At 48.8% G+C, this 14,799-nt stretch overlaps 1 protein-coding gene across 2 annotated transcripts in view; it reads left to right on the forward strand.

Annotated features, from left to right (window-relative positions):
• Window positions 1-14,799, forward strand: part of grk3 (G protein-coupled receptor kinase 3) — a 408,882-nt gene that overhangs the window by 209,702 nt on the left and 184,381 nt on the right. The window lies entirely within an intron of this gene.

The raw sequence follows: 14,799 nt of genomic DNA on the forward strand, positions 1-14,799 counted from the left end.
AGGGATGCCAAATTTTAAGATGTCCCAGTTAGCTTCCCACCTTAAATTTATATGTGACTGGGTTAAGGGCAACCCTTCGTCCTGCACAATGTTGAAGTTGATCAGATCTTGTACTCCTTGCAGTCACTTTTATTTCTTAAGGACTCTAAGATGGTGCTAGATAAGTGCGATAAATTAATGTTATTAATATTCTGAAGGCTTGTAGGATGATCCATGAGTTAGAAGGAGATCTAATTTAGCTTCCGCCCTTTCTTCAGTTCAAGGTAATCGGATTTCCCGCCAGGTCTTATGGACCACATTTCTGCTATCTGGAGGGATAGAGGTCTCTGTAGACTAGGGGAAGTATTTCACCGTTTGAGCAGCTGTGTCAACGATTTGATATTTGATATTGTCATGTGAGAGAACCTTTAAGAAATGGGTGTTTACTACTGCAGTGATGTCAGAGAGTGGGTGGAGCTGGGCTGTCTTTCAGCTTTTTACTTTTGTTTTAGGCTGTTTGCTGCAAGGTGTGTTTTAGTTTTGTTTTCAGTGTTGGAGCTGAAGCCAGACCAAGTAGGTGTACTGCTATTCTCTCTGCCATCAAAAGACTATCTCTTGATCATTTGGTGAAGTCAGAATTATAAATGTTCTGAGTAGTGACTTTAACCTAATGTGCTGCTGTTAAAAGTGGTTTCTCAAGTCTTCTGGATGTTAAAAGGACAGCTTACGGATTACTTAATGTTGTATTCTTTGTGGGTTGTATTTGAATTGATGGTTGCTAAGATGTTTACTATATGTTTTAAAAAGGTTAACTTGAGTTCATAGAATAAACATTGTTTTGCTTTAAAAAATATTTTTCGATTTATGTGGTACCACACCTGTAGAGTGGGCCGTGTGCTCCCCATACCACAATCCATTAAAAGTTGTGGGTGAGGTGAACACTTTGGGGTTCTCTAAAGACTGGCCCATAACAATATTTGTTTTCTAAAATAGAGAAAACTGCTCTATTTTAGATATCTGCAATTTAAGGATTTTATCCCAAGTAAGACAACTCTTCTCTTTGATGCCGCAATTTCCCCAGTTAAACAAATCCTACTATCTGTGGAGCCCAAGCATTTAGTTAATACATTTTATGATACTCAATGCTCTAGATCTTGTGATACTACATTGGATTCTGAGGTCTTGGGAGAGTGACCTTGCAGTAATTATTGGCTATGAGATAAGGGGTCATATTTGGGAATGTGCTAATAAAATTTCAGTTTGTAACAGAACAAAAGAAACTCAGCTTAAGACACCATCTGCGTATTACTCCAGGCTTGTGGCACAGGTTTGACCCCGCCACATCCTCATTGTGCCAGACGTGCAAGGAATTACCTGCACTGTTTTTGATCTGGTGTTGAGATTAAAGCCTATTTGTTTAATGTTCTTCAAAAGCTTGAGAGGATCTTTGATACAGCCTTGGAGTTCAAACTTTTGCATCTGATACTGGGTCTTCCAGTTCAAAAGACTGGACCGGTCTGCAGGTGGGCCTGTGCAGTGGGGGCACTCTTTCCTTCCGCGCCGGCCTCTGTAGGGCCCCGCCATGGCCGGCGCTGAGAAGAAGCCGCCTGCGCATGCGCAGGAAACACGTCGGCCGGTCTGCACATGCACGGAACCACGCCGGCGGTTCTGTGCATGCGCCAACTCACGCCGGCCCTTCGCCCTTCCGGTCGGCCTGACGCCGGAGTGGTTTGCGCCGCTCTCGGCGACAGCGTCGGGCCATCCGGCCAGTTGCAGGACCGCCCCAGTAATGCAAGTGGGAAAAAGCTGTACAAGACCCTAACATTTGCAGCACGGAAGAATATACTATATGAATGGGTTAATGATAAGACCTCATCAATTCCGAACTGGCATAAAATAATTCTGGATGTGTACCAATAGAATTTTTGACTTGTTTACTTGGAGCTAATTCGGATACATTCCGTGATGTTTGCGACCCTTATCTTAAAGTTCTGGGCTCATGTAAGTTTACTCCTGTAAGGTTTTCTAGAGGTTCTGTGGCTCTGTAGCCGTTATCCAGTGAACTTGGTTGTGCACTGAGCCAATTGTGGCTATGTCCTGTTATTCTGTCATCCTTTTATCCCCCCCATCCTCCGATATATCCTTTTTATTTAAATATGCTTTATTCCAAATATATTCAACATATGGGTGAATTCATCCCCAGCACCCCTCATGAGACCAGCACACGAATGTCCCTTCTCCGGCCTCCTCTCTCCAAATTTAGCAGGATGTTCAACATACTGTGCAGGAGAGCCAAGACCGTCATCCGCGACTTCACTCACAATGGCAGCCATCATCTCAATGCCATGGACATTGTCACGGCTGAGGTCCGTCCATCAGCGGAACTGCCATTGTGAACTGGACCACACCCCGACCATCTTGGACCACCTCATTTAACCAACTTGACTTAACTTGGCTCCCCATTGCCAAAATGTAACCAGGATCTTCTAGGAACATAACTCAGATCATGCACATCAGGATCAAATAATTATTGGTTGTGCATCCGGATTTAAAAAAAGGATTAAAAGATGAGTGGTGCCTGTGGCATCATGGTGGCGCAGTGGTTAGCACTTCTGCCTCACGACGCCGAGATCCCAGGTTCAAACCCGGCCCTCGGTCACTGTCCGTGTGGAGTTTGCACATTCTCCCCGTGTTTGCATGGATTTTGCCCCCACAACCCAAAAGATGTGTAGGCTAGGTGGATTGGCCACGCTAAATTGTTCCTTAATTGGACAAAATTAATTAGGTACTCTAAAATTATGAAAAAAAAATGAGTAGTGCCAGAGTTAGTGAAAATGCAGCCACTTCCACGCTCCCATCACGTGAACCCCGACCACTGGTCTTTCTTTGTCTTGTCCTCCATGTTCGTCGAGAAGGGTCAGAGGCAGCCGGACACGGCTGATCACCCTCACCTGCCGAGGCCTTGCACTCATCAGTGTGCCAGTAAAAGCAAATTTATACTGCATGAGAAGTGAATGGTGATTGGTTGGCAAGCGGGCTGGCACAGATGTTGCCATGAAGAATACACCAGTTGAATTTGCATCTCTACCAATCAGAGTACACTTGCCAAGCAGTCAACACTCTCATAATTCTGTTTTCCCTCCACCTCACTCTTTAAATAGTGAGGTCACATTAGCTACCCTCCAACCTGCAGGAACTGATCCAGAGTCTATAGAATCTTGGAAGATGATCAACAATGCATCCACTATTTATAGTGCCACTTCTTTAGCAGAACAAGGGGGCATAGCCTCAAAATAAGTGGAAATAGATTTGGGACTGAGCTTAGGAGGAACCTCTTCACCCAAAGGGTTGTGAATCTATGGAATTCTCTGCCTAGTGACGCTGTTGAGGCTCCTTGATTAAATGTTTTCAAGATAAAGATAGATAGTTTTTTGAAGACTAAAGGAATAAAGGGTTATGGTGTTCGGGCTGGAAAGTGGAGCTGAGACCACAAAAGATCAGCCATGATCTCATTGAATGGCGGAGAAGGCTCGAAGGGCCAGATGGCCTACTCCTGCTCCTAGTTCGTATGTTCTTGTGTTCCTTTAATACTCCAGGATGTAGATTATCAAGACCTGGGGATTCATCAGCCTTCAGTCCAATCAATTTCCCCAACCATTTCCCTATTAATACTGATTTCCCTCAGTTCCTCCCTCACACAAAACCCTATGTTCCCCAACATTTCTGTTACGTTATTTGTGTCCCCCTTTGAGAAGATAGAACCAAAGTATATAGTTGGTCAGCCATTTCTTTGTTCCCCATTATAATTTCCCTCTTTCTGACTGTAAAGGACGTAGATTTGTCTTCGCTAATTTTTTTTCTCTTTTCATATCAATAGAAACATTTGCAGTCTGTTGTCATGTTCCCTGCAAGCTTACTCTTGTACTCTATTTCCCCCTTTGTCCTCCTTTGCTGAATTTGAAACTGCTCCCAATCCTCAGGACTGCTGTTTTTTTCTGGCCAATTTGTGTGCTCTTCCTTGGATCTAATGCTATCTCTAATTTTGCTTGGAAGCCATGGTTTGGCCACCTTTCCTGTTTTATTTTTATGCCAGACAGGAATGAACAATTGCTGCAGTTTACCCATGCACTTTTTGAATGTTTGCCATTGCCTATCGACCACTACAGTATCTCTTTAAGTAATGCTCCCCAACCCATCATAGCCAACTTGCACCTCAATCATTGTAGTTTCCTTTATTTAAATTCAGGACCCTCGTCTCAGAATCACTTACCATCTTTAATTTTTTCATTCATTTGCAGGATGTGTGCCTTGCTAGTTGGGCTTGCATTTATTTACCATCTCCAGTTGCCTTTCAGAAGGTGGTGGTGAGTTGCCTTCTTGAATCGCTACAGTCCTTGAGGTTTAGGTTTACCCACTGTACTATGAGGGAGAGAGTTCCAGGGTTTTGCCCAAGTGACAGTGAAGGAGTGGTGATATATTTCCAAGTCAGGGTGGTGAGTGACTTGGAGGGGAACCTCCAGGTAGTGGGGTACCCAGGTATCTGCTGCTCTTGTCCTTTTGGATGATACTGGTCGTGGGTTTAGAAGGAACCTTGGTGAGTTACTGCAGTGCATCTTGTAGATGGTACACCGTGCTGCCACTGTTCATCAGTGATGGAATGTTTGAATGTTTGTGGAAGGGGGAACAATCAAGCGTGCTACTTTGTCATGGATGGTGTCGAGCTTCTAGAGTGTTTTTCGAGCTGCACTCATCTAGGTAAGTGGAGAGTATCCCATTACAGTCCTGACTTGTGCCTTGTAGATGGTGGACACACTTTGCAGGGTCAGGAGGTGAGTGACTCATGATAGGATCCCAGCCTTTGACCTGCCCTAATAGCTACAATATTTATATGGTTAGTCCAGTTCAGATTCTGATCAATGGTAACCCCGAGGATGTTGATTGCAGGGGATTCAGTGGTGGTAATGCTATTGAATGTCATGGGGTAGTGGTTTGATCCCCTCTTGCAGGATATGGTCATTGCCTGGCACTTGTCTAGTGCGAATGTAACTTGCCACTTGTCAGCCCAAGCCTGGATATTGTCCAGGTCTTGCTGCATTTGGATATGACTGCTTTGTTATCTGAGGAGTTGCGAATGGTGCTGAACATTGTGCAGTCATCCACAAACATCTCCACTTCTGACCTTATGATGAAAGGGAGGTCATTGATGAAGCAGCTGAAGATGGTTGGGCCTAGGATACTATCCTGGGGAACTCCTCCAGTGATGTCGTGGAGCTGAGATGATTGACCTCCAACCATCTTCCTTTGAGCCAGGTATGCCTCCAACCAGTCCCCCCCCCCACCCCGATTCCCTTTGACTCCAGTTTCGTTTGGGCTCCTTGATGCCATATTCGGTCAAATGCTGCTTTGATGTCAAGAATTTATGAAGAATTCTATCATATTGTGACCAAAAGCTTTGACAAAACAATGTTTTTTTCCCCCAGCAATACTCAAGTTCTGTACTACAAAACAACTGATCATAATAACATTGGATATGTGAAATTTTCATACTCTGCAGATTTAAAATATTAAAAACAGAAATCAAAACAAGATTTTGCGTTGCCACACTTTTCTGTCTGGTTGAAAGTGTCTTGAATTACCTAACACTAGACTAATGTAGTGATATTTTGAATTCTGTTATCAGTGGTGAGAAAGATTTGAGATTTTGAATTGAGAATATCACATCAATCTGTAGTCGTGTAAGTGAGATCTTTATTCTGATGATGTTTTGGTATCGACATGCTAAATAATTCTCATGTCTCCAATTCACATCAACATCATAATGGGTGCAATTTACACAAATGGGAACAATGCCTCATAGCGAGTGCGTTCAGCTGTGTGCTTCCCAGCACTCTCACAATGTATCTAACGTGACTCCGGTTAGGTACGGGGCCTCAGCGGGGAACGCATGACCGAGGCCGCACTTAGTCCCATTTCCTGCAATGAAGAGTCCTGCTCGCTGAAACCGCTAAGTGCAGGGCAAGATCAGGAGGCCATTTTGAAATGGCGTCCTGATCTCTTGAGCTCTCAAGCCCCAACCCACTGTAAAGGGGTCCCCAGCCCCCCCATACCTGCGCAGAGCACCCCCTACCCAATCACTGCCGCACAAACAATGCCAGCTTGGCACCATGGCAATGCCAGCCTGGACTCTGGCAGTGGCCCTGCCAGCTGGCAGTGCCACCTGGGCACCTTGGAACCCAGGTGGCACTGCCAGAGTCCCCAGGTGGCATAAGCAGTGCCGGGGTGCCATCCTGCCCAGAGGGCATGCACCTGGGGACCTCCAATCCTCTGGGAGACTCCACGGGTGCTGTTCCATCTCGTCCCCGTTTGTGGAGACGAGCTGTCTCGCTCTAATATGTAGATTTTCCAAAACATGATCCTGCCCACAATGGGCGAGTTTCACATTGTGACGTTGTGTGAGATTGCGTTAGATCTCGCGAGGCGTGTTGAGCCAGGTAGACCACGGGAGCAGGGTCTCACATAATTTACTTGCCATTATGTTGCTTTTCGGGTGCAGTATGGCCCGTAGATCGCGCCCAATATTTTTGTTCTATTAAGCTATAGAATCCTTACAGTGCAAGAGGAGGCTATTCAATCTATCGAGTCTGCACAGACCCTCTAAAGGAGGATCCTACTTAGGTCCATTCCCCCGTCCTATCCCCATGACCCCACCTAACCTGCACATCTTTTGGACATTTAAAAAAAAAAAAATTTTTTTTTATTGGAATTTGTTGAAAAATATATATCAACGAAACAATAATAATAAACACCCCCGGCACCCGTAACACCGCATATAACAAACCCCCCCCCCCCCCCCCCCCGGGTTGCTGCTGCTGCTGACCTAGTACCTTATCGTTGAGCCAGAAAGTCGAGGAAAGGCTGCCACCTCCAAAGAACCCTTGTACCGACCCCCTCAGGGCGAACATGACCCTCTCCAACTTAATGAATCCCGCCATGTCATTAATCCAGGTCTCGCATCTTTCCACTGCAGCAAGATCCTCCGCCGGGCTACTAGTGACGCAAAGGCCAAGACATCGGCCTCTTTTGCCTCCTGCACTCCCGGCTCCACCCCAACCCCAAATATCGCGAGTCCCCAGCCTCGCTTGACCCTGGATCCCACCACCCTCGACACCGTCCTCGCCACCCCCTTCCAGAACTCCTCCAGTGCCGGGCATGCCCAGAACATATGGGCATGGTTCGCTGGACTCCCTGAACACCTGACGCACCTGTCTTCACCCCCAAAGAACCTACTCATCCTAAATCCGGACATGTGGGCCTGGTGCAGCACCTTGAACTAGATGAGACTAAGCCTCGCACATGAAGAGGAGGAGTTCACCCTCTCCAGGGCGTCCGCCCATGTCCCCTCCTCAATCTGCTCCCCCAGCTCTACCTCCCACTTAGCCTTCAGCTCCTCTACTGACGCCTCCCCCACCTCCTGCATTACCTGGTAGATGTCAGACACCTTCCCATCCCCGACCCACACCCCCGAAAGCACCCTATCCCTTACCCCCCGCGGGGGCAGTGAAGGGAACCCCTCCACCTGTCGCCTAGCAAACGCCTTGACCTGCAGGTACCTGAACATATTCCCCGGGGGGAGCTCAAACTTCTCCTCCAGTTCACCAAGGCTCGCGAACCTCCCGTCAATAAACAGGTCTCCAAACTTCCTAATGCCTGCCATGTGCCACCCCAGGAACCCGCCATCCATGTTCCCTGGTACAAACCGGTGGTTCCCCCACAGCGGGGCCTCCACCTAGCCCCCCACTTCCCCCCTGTGTCGCCTCCACTGCCCCCAAATTTTGAGGGTAGCCGCCACCACCGGGCTCGTCGTGTACCTCGTTGGAGGGAGCGGCAGCGGCGCCGTTACCAGTGCCTTCCTTCAGGCTCGTGCCTCCACAGGACGCCATCTCCATCCGTTTCCATGCTGCCCCCTCCCCATCCATTACCCACTTACGTACCATCGAGACGTTAGCCGCCCAATAGTACCCAGAGAGGTTGGGCAGCGCCAGCCCCCCTCTATCCCTGCCCCGCTCCAAAAAGACCCTCCTTACCCTCGGAGTCCCGTACGCCCAAACAAATCCCAGAATGCTGCTGTTCACCCTTCTAAAAAAGGCCCTCGGAACGAAAATGGGGAGGCACTGAAAAAAAAACCTCGGGAGCACCGTCATTTTAACGGACTGTACTCTACGCGCCAACGACAACGGCAGCATGTCCCACCTTTTAAACTCCTCCTCCATCTGCTCCACCAACCTAGTAAAATTGAGCTTGTGCAGAGTCCCCCAGCTCCTAGCCACCTGAACACCCAGGTACCTAAAATTCCTCACTGCCCTCTTTAGCGGGAGCCTACCAATCCCCTCCTCCTGATCTCCCGGGTGTACGACAAACAGCTCACTCTTGCCCAGGTTCAATTTATATCCCGAGAAACTCCCGAACTCAGCAAGAATCTCCATCTCCTCCGGCATTCCCCCCACCGGGTCTGCTACATAAAACAGCAAGTCGTCCGCATACAGCGACACTCGGTGCTCCTCCCCACCTCGCACTAAACCCCTCCACCTCCTCGACTCCCTGAGATCCATGGCAAGAGGCTCAATTGCCAGCGCAAAAAGCAAGGGGGACAGGGGGCACCCTGCCTCGTCCCACGGTGGAGCCTGAAGTACTCTGACCTCCTCCCATTTGTCGCTACACTTGCCATCGGGGCCTCGTACAGCAACCTCACCCATTTAATAAACCCCACCCCAAACCCGAACCTCTCCAACACCTCCCACAAGTACCCCCACTCAACCCTGTCAAAGGCCTTCTCCGCATCCAATGCCACCACAATCTCCGCCTCTCCTTCTGCTGCCGGCATCATTATCACATTTAGCAGCCTTCGCACGTTAGTGTTCAGCTGCCTCCCCTTCACAAAACCCGTCTGATCTTCATGTACCACCCCCGGCACCCAGTCCTCTATTCTAGTGGCCAAGATCTTTGCCAGCAACTTGGCATCTACATTCAGCAGTGAAATCGGCCTGTATGATCCGCACTGCAAGGGGTCCTTATCATGCTTCAGGATCAGGGAGATCAGCGCCCGAGACATCGTCGTGGGCAGAACTCCCCCCTCCCATGCCTCGTTAAAGGTCCTGACCAACAGGGGGCCCAGCAGGTCCGCATATTTCTTATAAAATTTAACCGGGAATCCATCCGGTCCCGGCGCCTTCCCCGACTGCATGTGGCCAATCCCACTGACCAGCTCCTCCAACTCGATCGGCGCCCCCAGTCCCTCCACCTGCTCCTCCTGCACCCTTAGAAATCGGAGTCTGTCCAAAAAACTCTCCATTCCCCCTCCCACCGCGGCGGCTCCAACTGGTACAGTTCCCTATAGAAGTCCCTAAAGACCTCATTGACCTCTGCCCCCTGCCCAACCACATTCCCATCTCTATCCTTCACTCCACCAATCTCCCTAGCCGCGTCCCGCTTACGAAGCTGGTGCGCCAGCATCCTGCTCGCCTTCTCTCCATACTCATAGACCGCTCCCTGCGCCTTCCTCCACTGTGTCTCCGCCTTTCTGGTGGTCAATAAATCAAACTTGGCCTGCAAGCTACGCCGCTCCCCCAGCAATCCCTCCTCCGGGGCCTCCGCGTACCTCCTATCCACACTCAACAGCTCCTCCACCAGTCTCTCCCTCTCCCTCCTCTCCCCCCCTCTCCCTATGGGCTCGGATGGAGATCAGCTCCCCCCTAAACACTGCCTTCAGAGCCTCCCACACCATCCCCACCTGGACCTCCCCAGTATCATTGACCTCGAGGTACCTCTCGATACATCCCCGGACCGTCCTGCACACTTCCTCATCAGCCAACACCCCCACATCCAGACGCCAAAGCGGGCAATGGTCCAAAATCGCAATAGCCGAATACTCGGCCTCCTCCCCCCTCGGGACCAGTCCCCTGCTCAAAACAAAGAAATCAATGCGGGAATAAACCCTGTGCACATGGGAGAAAAAAGAGTACTCCCGAGCCCTCGGCCTCCCGAATCTCCAGGGATCCACTCCTCCTATCTGGTCCATAAACCCCCTCAACACCTTGGCCGCCGCCGGCCCCCTGCCTGTCCTTGAACTAGAACGATCCAGTAGGCGATCCAGCACCATATTGAAGTCCCCCCCCATGATCAAGCCCCCCACCTCCAGGCCACGAATGCGGCCCAACATACGCCTCATGAAACCAGCAACATCCCCATTTGGGGCATACATAACCAACACCACCCTCTCCCCCTGCAGCTTACTGCTCACCATCACATATCTGCCGCCACTATCAGCCACAACCTCAGATGCCTCAAACGCCACCCTCTTCCCCACCAGGATCGCCACCCCCCGGTTCTTCGAGTCGAACCCTGATTGGAAAACCTGCCCCACCCACCCCTTCCTCAGATGGACCTGGTCCGCCACCTTCCGGTGAGTCTCCTGAAGCATGGCCACGTCCGCCTTCAGCCCCTTCAGATGCGAAAACACCCGGGCCCGCTTAACCGGCCCATTCAACCCCCTCACGTTCCACGTAATCAGCTGGATCAGGGGGCACCCCGTCCCCCTCCCCCCGTCGACTAGCCATAGCCCATCGACTGCTCGCCCCTGGCCATCACCCATTCGGCCCGTTTCCCACGGCGATAGAACCTCACCCCGATCCGCACCCACTCCTCCCTGGCCAATGCATCAGCAACCCGGTATCCCCAGGCTAGGACCCCTCCTAGCCGCGACTCTCCCTCCACTGTACTCCCGTGAGACAGCTGACTTCTGCTGACCCCGGCAGCTCTCGCTCTAACTCCGACCCCTCCCGATATGAGGTCCCCCCTCCTCCCCCGCATCAACTCCTGGGCACCGCTTCAGCGCGGGAAACCCAGTGTAATAACCACGCCGCTCGCCACCAGCTCCACTCCCTTGTCCCGCAGCGCGGGAAACCAGAGAAAAGCCCGCGCTTTCACATTGCCCCACCCCACCAACGCAGCTCCCAACCAACAGTCCCAACCCAACCACCAACTCCGTATAAACAAAGACACAGATCAACCACAAACCCCAGTACCCCCCTTAGAACACAAAACCATAACCCACATCGTCCGAAAGCGAGAGAAAAAACAAAAACAAACAGAATAACCCGCTACAGCATAAACAATGATACATGAATAGAAAAACTCCCACAGCCCCCAATCTCTAGTTCGAGTCCAGCTTTTCAGCCTGCACAAAGGCCCACGCTTCCTCCGGGGACTCAAAGTAGTGATGCCGGTCCTTGTAGGTGACGCGCAGGCGGCAACATGCCGAAATTCACCTGCTTTCCATGGAGCACCGCCTTCGGCTGGTTAAATCCGGCTCTCCGCTTGGCCACCTCCGCACTCCAGTCCTGGTAGATACGCACTACTGAATTCTCCCACTTACTACTCCTCACCTTCTTGGCCCATCGGAGAACACACTCCCGGTCACTGAACCGATGGAACCGCACCAGCACCGCCCGCGGGGGTTCATTCGCCTTAGGCCGCCTGGCCAGTACTCTGTGGGCCCCCTCCAGCTCCAGGGGCAGATGGAAGGATCCTGCCCCCAACAGCGAGTTCAACATCACGGCCACATAGGCCGGCAAGTCTGACCCCTCCAGCCCCTCCTCGAGGCCCAGGATCCGCAGGTTCTTCCTCCTTGACCGGAGCTCCATCTCCTCGAACCGATCTTGCCACTTTTTATAAAGCGCCTTGTGTATCTCCACTATCCCCACGAGGGCCGAAACCTCCTCCTCGCGCTCAGAGGCCTGCTGCTGCAACTCAAGTATCGCTGCACCCTGGGTTGTCTGGGTCTCCAGCAGCTTACTCGCCGTCACCTTCAGGGATTCCAACAACTCCCCTTTCAGCTCCGTGAAATAGCACAGAAGGGCCGCCTGCTGCTCCTCTGCCCACTGCCTCCACTCCTCAGGGGCTCCACCGGCCGCCATTTTGTCCACCTTCCCCTGCTTTTCCAGGGGAGCTGCTGCCGCTTTTCTCCTCGTCCCACTTCGAGTCCGCACCATAAATCCCGGGGGATTTGCTCCAGACCCCTTTATCCACCGGGAATTGTTGAATCAGCGCCGTTTGGGGCCCTTAAAAGAGCCCACAAGTCATTTTAAAGCGGGAGCTGCCGAACGTGCGGCTTCGCGCCGCATAGCCGCAACCGGAAGTCCCCATCTTTTGGACATTTAAGGGACAATTTTTAGCATTGCCAATCCACCTAGCCTGCACATCCTTTGACTGTGGGAGGAAACAGGAGGAAACCCATGCAGACACGGGGAGAATGTGCAAACTCCTTGTAAAGTTTGAATATTGTGGACAAAAGCACCATTGAGAGGCAATATTATCAGCTTAGTGATCAGAAACATAGGACAGAAACGTTGACAGCAAGTTTGTACTGAGATCAGCTGGTTTTCTTCTTTCTACTTATCTGTTTCTATGCTGATATAGCTGTTCATGTGCTTCCTTGTACCACAAATGAACTTCTCCAATTTTAACTGTTCTGGTTAAACCTCAATAACGGTGCCTGATATCCACTGTGAAAACAGGGAACCAGCATTGTAGTTCCTTGTAATTTTGCTTTGCGATAATTTAACCCTCCCACTCAATTAATTAAACTCCAGCATGGTTGATTTCCATGCTTTTTTTTCTGTGGTATTTCCTCTTAACTAACCTTGTACTGTGCCCTACAAGTGTCAGGTGTGCAGACTATTCTCAGGCCTTTGCAGTTCTGCTTGAGGCATTTTTGAAGGTTGAGCAGTATGTGTTTGTTGGTTGGGGTGTGGGACAGTGGGTGGGGTTCTGCGAAGCTGATTATTTTTCTGTTTATCCTCCCTCTTTATGTGAAAGGAGGTAGTATTCATCAGAGACACAGCAGGTGATCCAACAAACCCAGGATACCTCGCGTGTAAGAGGAAGTGCAGCAACTTGGGACAGAACAATTGTTTGTGGACTGTAATCAAAGAATGAGGGCAGATTAATGTTGTTTAGACTGGAAAAGGATTGGAAGGGATTTGCCCAGGGCAAATGCTAGTCCCACTCTAGTGGTCTGTACATATAAAATGATTTGGGGTTGTATATAATAAACATAATCAGGAAATTTGCAACACCAGAGTAGTAGTTTGAGTAAACGTGAGAGAGACTAATATATTTCAGAAAGACATAGCTTACTAGAATGGACGTCCAGATGGCAGATACAGTTTAATTTTAGTTATTGTGAGGTAAGATAGTTACTTAAGTTATTTAATGGGAAGACACAGAAGGGTGTAGGTGGAGTGAGATTTAGGGAATCTAAATACATAAATCCATGTAAGTAGGAGTGCAGGTAGGTTAAGCCATATAAAGGCCAAAAGAATTATGAGTTTTACAAATGGAGATATGGAGCAAAGAAGTAATAATTAATTTATGCAATGCATTGAGAGGTCAGTGTTTGACTCGTGTGTGCAGTTTTGGTTACTCCCAATATGGAAAGGACAATAAAGCCTCTTGGAGAACTCGCAGCATAGATTCACCAGGATGATACGTAGGGTTGGAAAAATATCGACATGAGGGGAGACGTGAGATAATGGGACTATTTATATTGGAGCACCGAAGACCAAGAGCAGATTTAATAAGTGTTCTAGAAATAATGGAGAGTTTTGATGTAAAATGAATAGGAAAATGGTTTTCTGCTTGGGGAATTGCAGTGAACAAACACGAGGATTATTTCACTTCTCAATCATAAATTCCCATTTCGTTTGAGAGAGGGAGGCATTTTTTTTTAAAGCAAAGTAACAGATAAAACATCACAATTCATCTTCTCTGCCTGCTTGAATATGTCAGTGACTATGTACATACTGCGGTTCTGAGTTTTGACTTGCAAACAAACATCCTGGTGAACAGGAGATCCTTCTTTCAGTGCTAAAGGCAATGTGGGGTGTTCAAACACCCGCTCCCTCGAAATTCCTGCTTTTTTGTAACCAGATCACTTACTTTTTGAAAAAATACACCTTCTATCGTATGATTGAACACAGAACCAGCTGATGTTTTTCCTCAGATAGTTACTTTCACAATTTGACCACTGAGAGCTGATTAGTTGGGCTTGCACCAGGAATTGTAGTGATATTCTACTTGAAAATCGTGTTTATACATTGTGCTTTGGAGATTTTATCCAAGAAGATTGTTTTTTTTCCATTTCCTTTCTTTGAATTGCTACGGTAATGAACCTTTCTATTTGAACCCTGACTGCTCTTTATTTATCCAATCAAAAATAATCTTTACAGTCCTTGCTCTGTGCTATGTTGAAGTTGTATAAGGAAACTAGCAAGCTAGACAATTCAGAAATGTGGCAGAAAACTACTGTTCTGATTGGGTCTGAACTGGCTTTGCATCTTATCACATCTGTGGCAGATTCCCATCACAAACATTTTGGCATTTAATCATTGAATGAGGCACATGTTGTGCATTTAAACATTTTTAGAGGTACAAAGGAGGAAGCTACCGTGAGTGAGCTTTCCATGCAGTCGCTTCATCTGCATGTACCAATTCACCATGCACCATTTTAACAGAAACAATGAGGCATCTATTCTGCACCATTAATGTTGTAAAATATGCCAGGTACGTCACAGAAGTGTTAATCAGACAAAATTTGACAACGGGTCACAGAACACAGGTCACAGATCACATGTTAGGATGGGTGACCAAAAGCTTAGTCAAAGAGAGCGTTATTGAGAAAAATATCCTGAAAGGAGTGGAGATGTGGATAGTTTTAGGAAGTCAATTCCAGAGCATAATGTCCAGGCAGTTGAAAAGACATCC

The sequence above is a fragment of the Scyliorhinus canicula genome, chromosome 1 (assembly GCF_902713615.1).
Source record: "Scyliorhinus canicula chromosome 1, sScyCan1.1, whole genome shotgun sequence".
Lineage (NCBI taxonomy): Eukaryota > Metazoa > Chordata > Chondrichthyes > Carcharhiniformes > Scyliorhinidae > Scyliorhinus > Scyliorhinus canicula.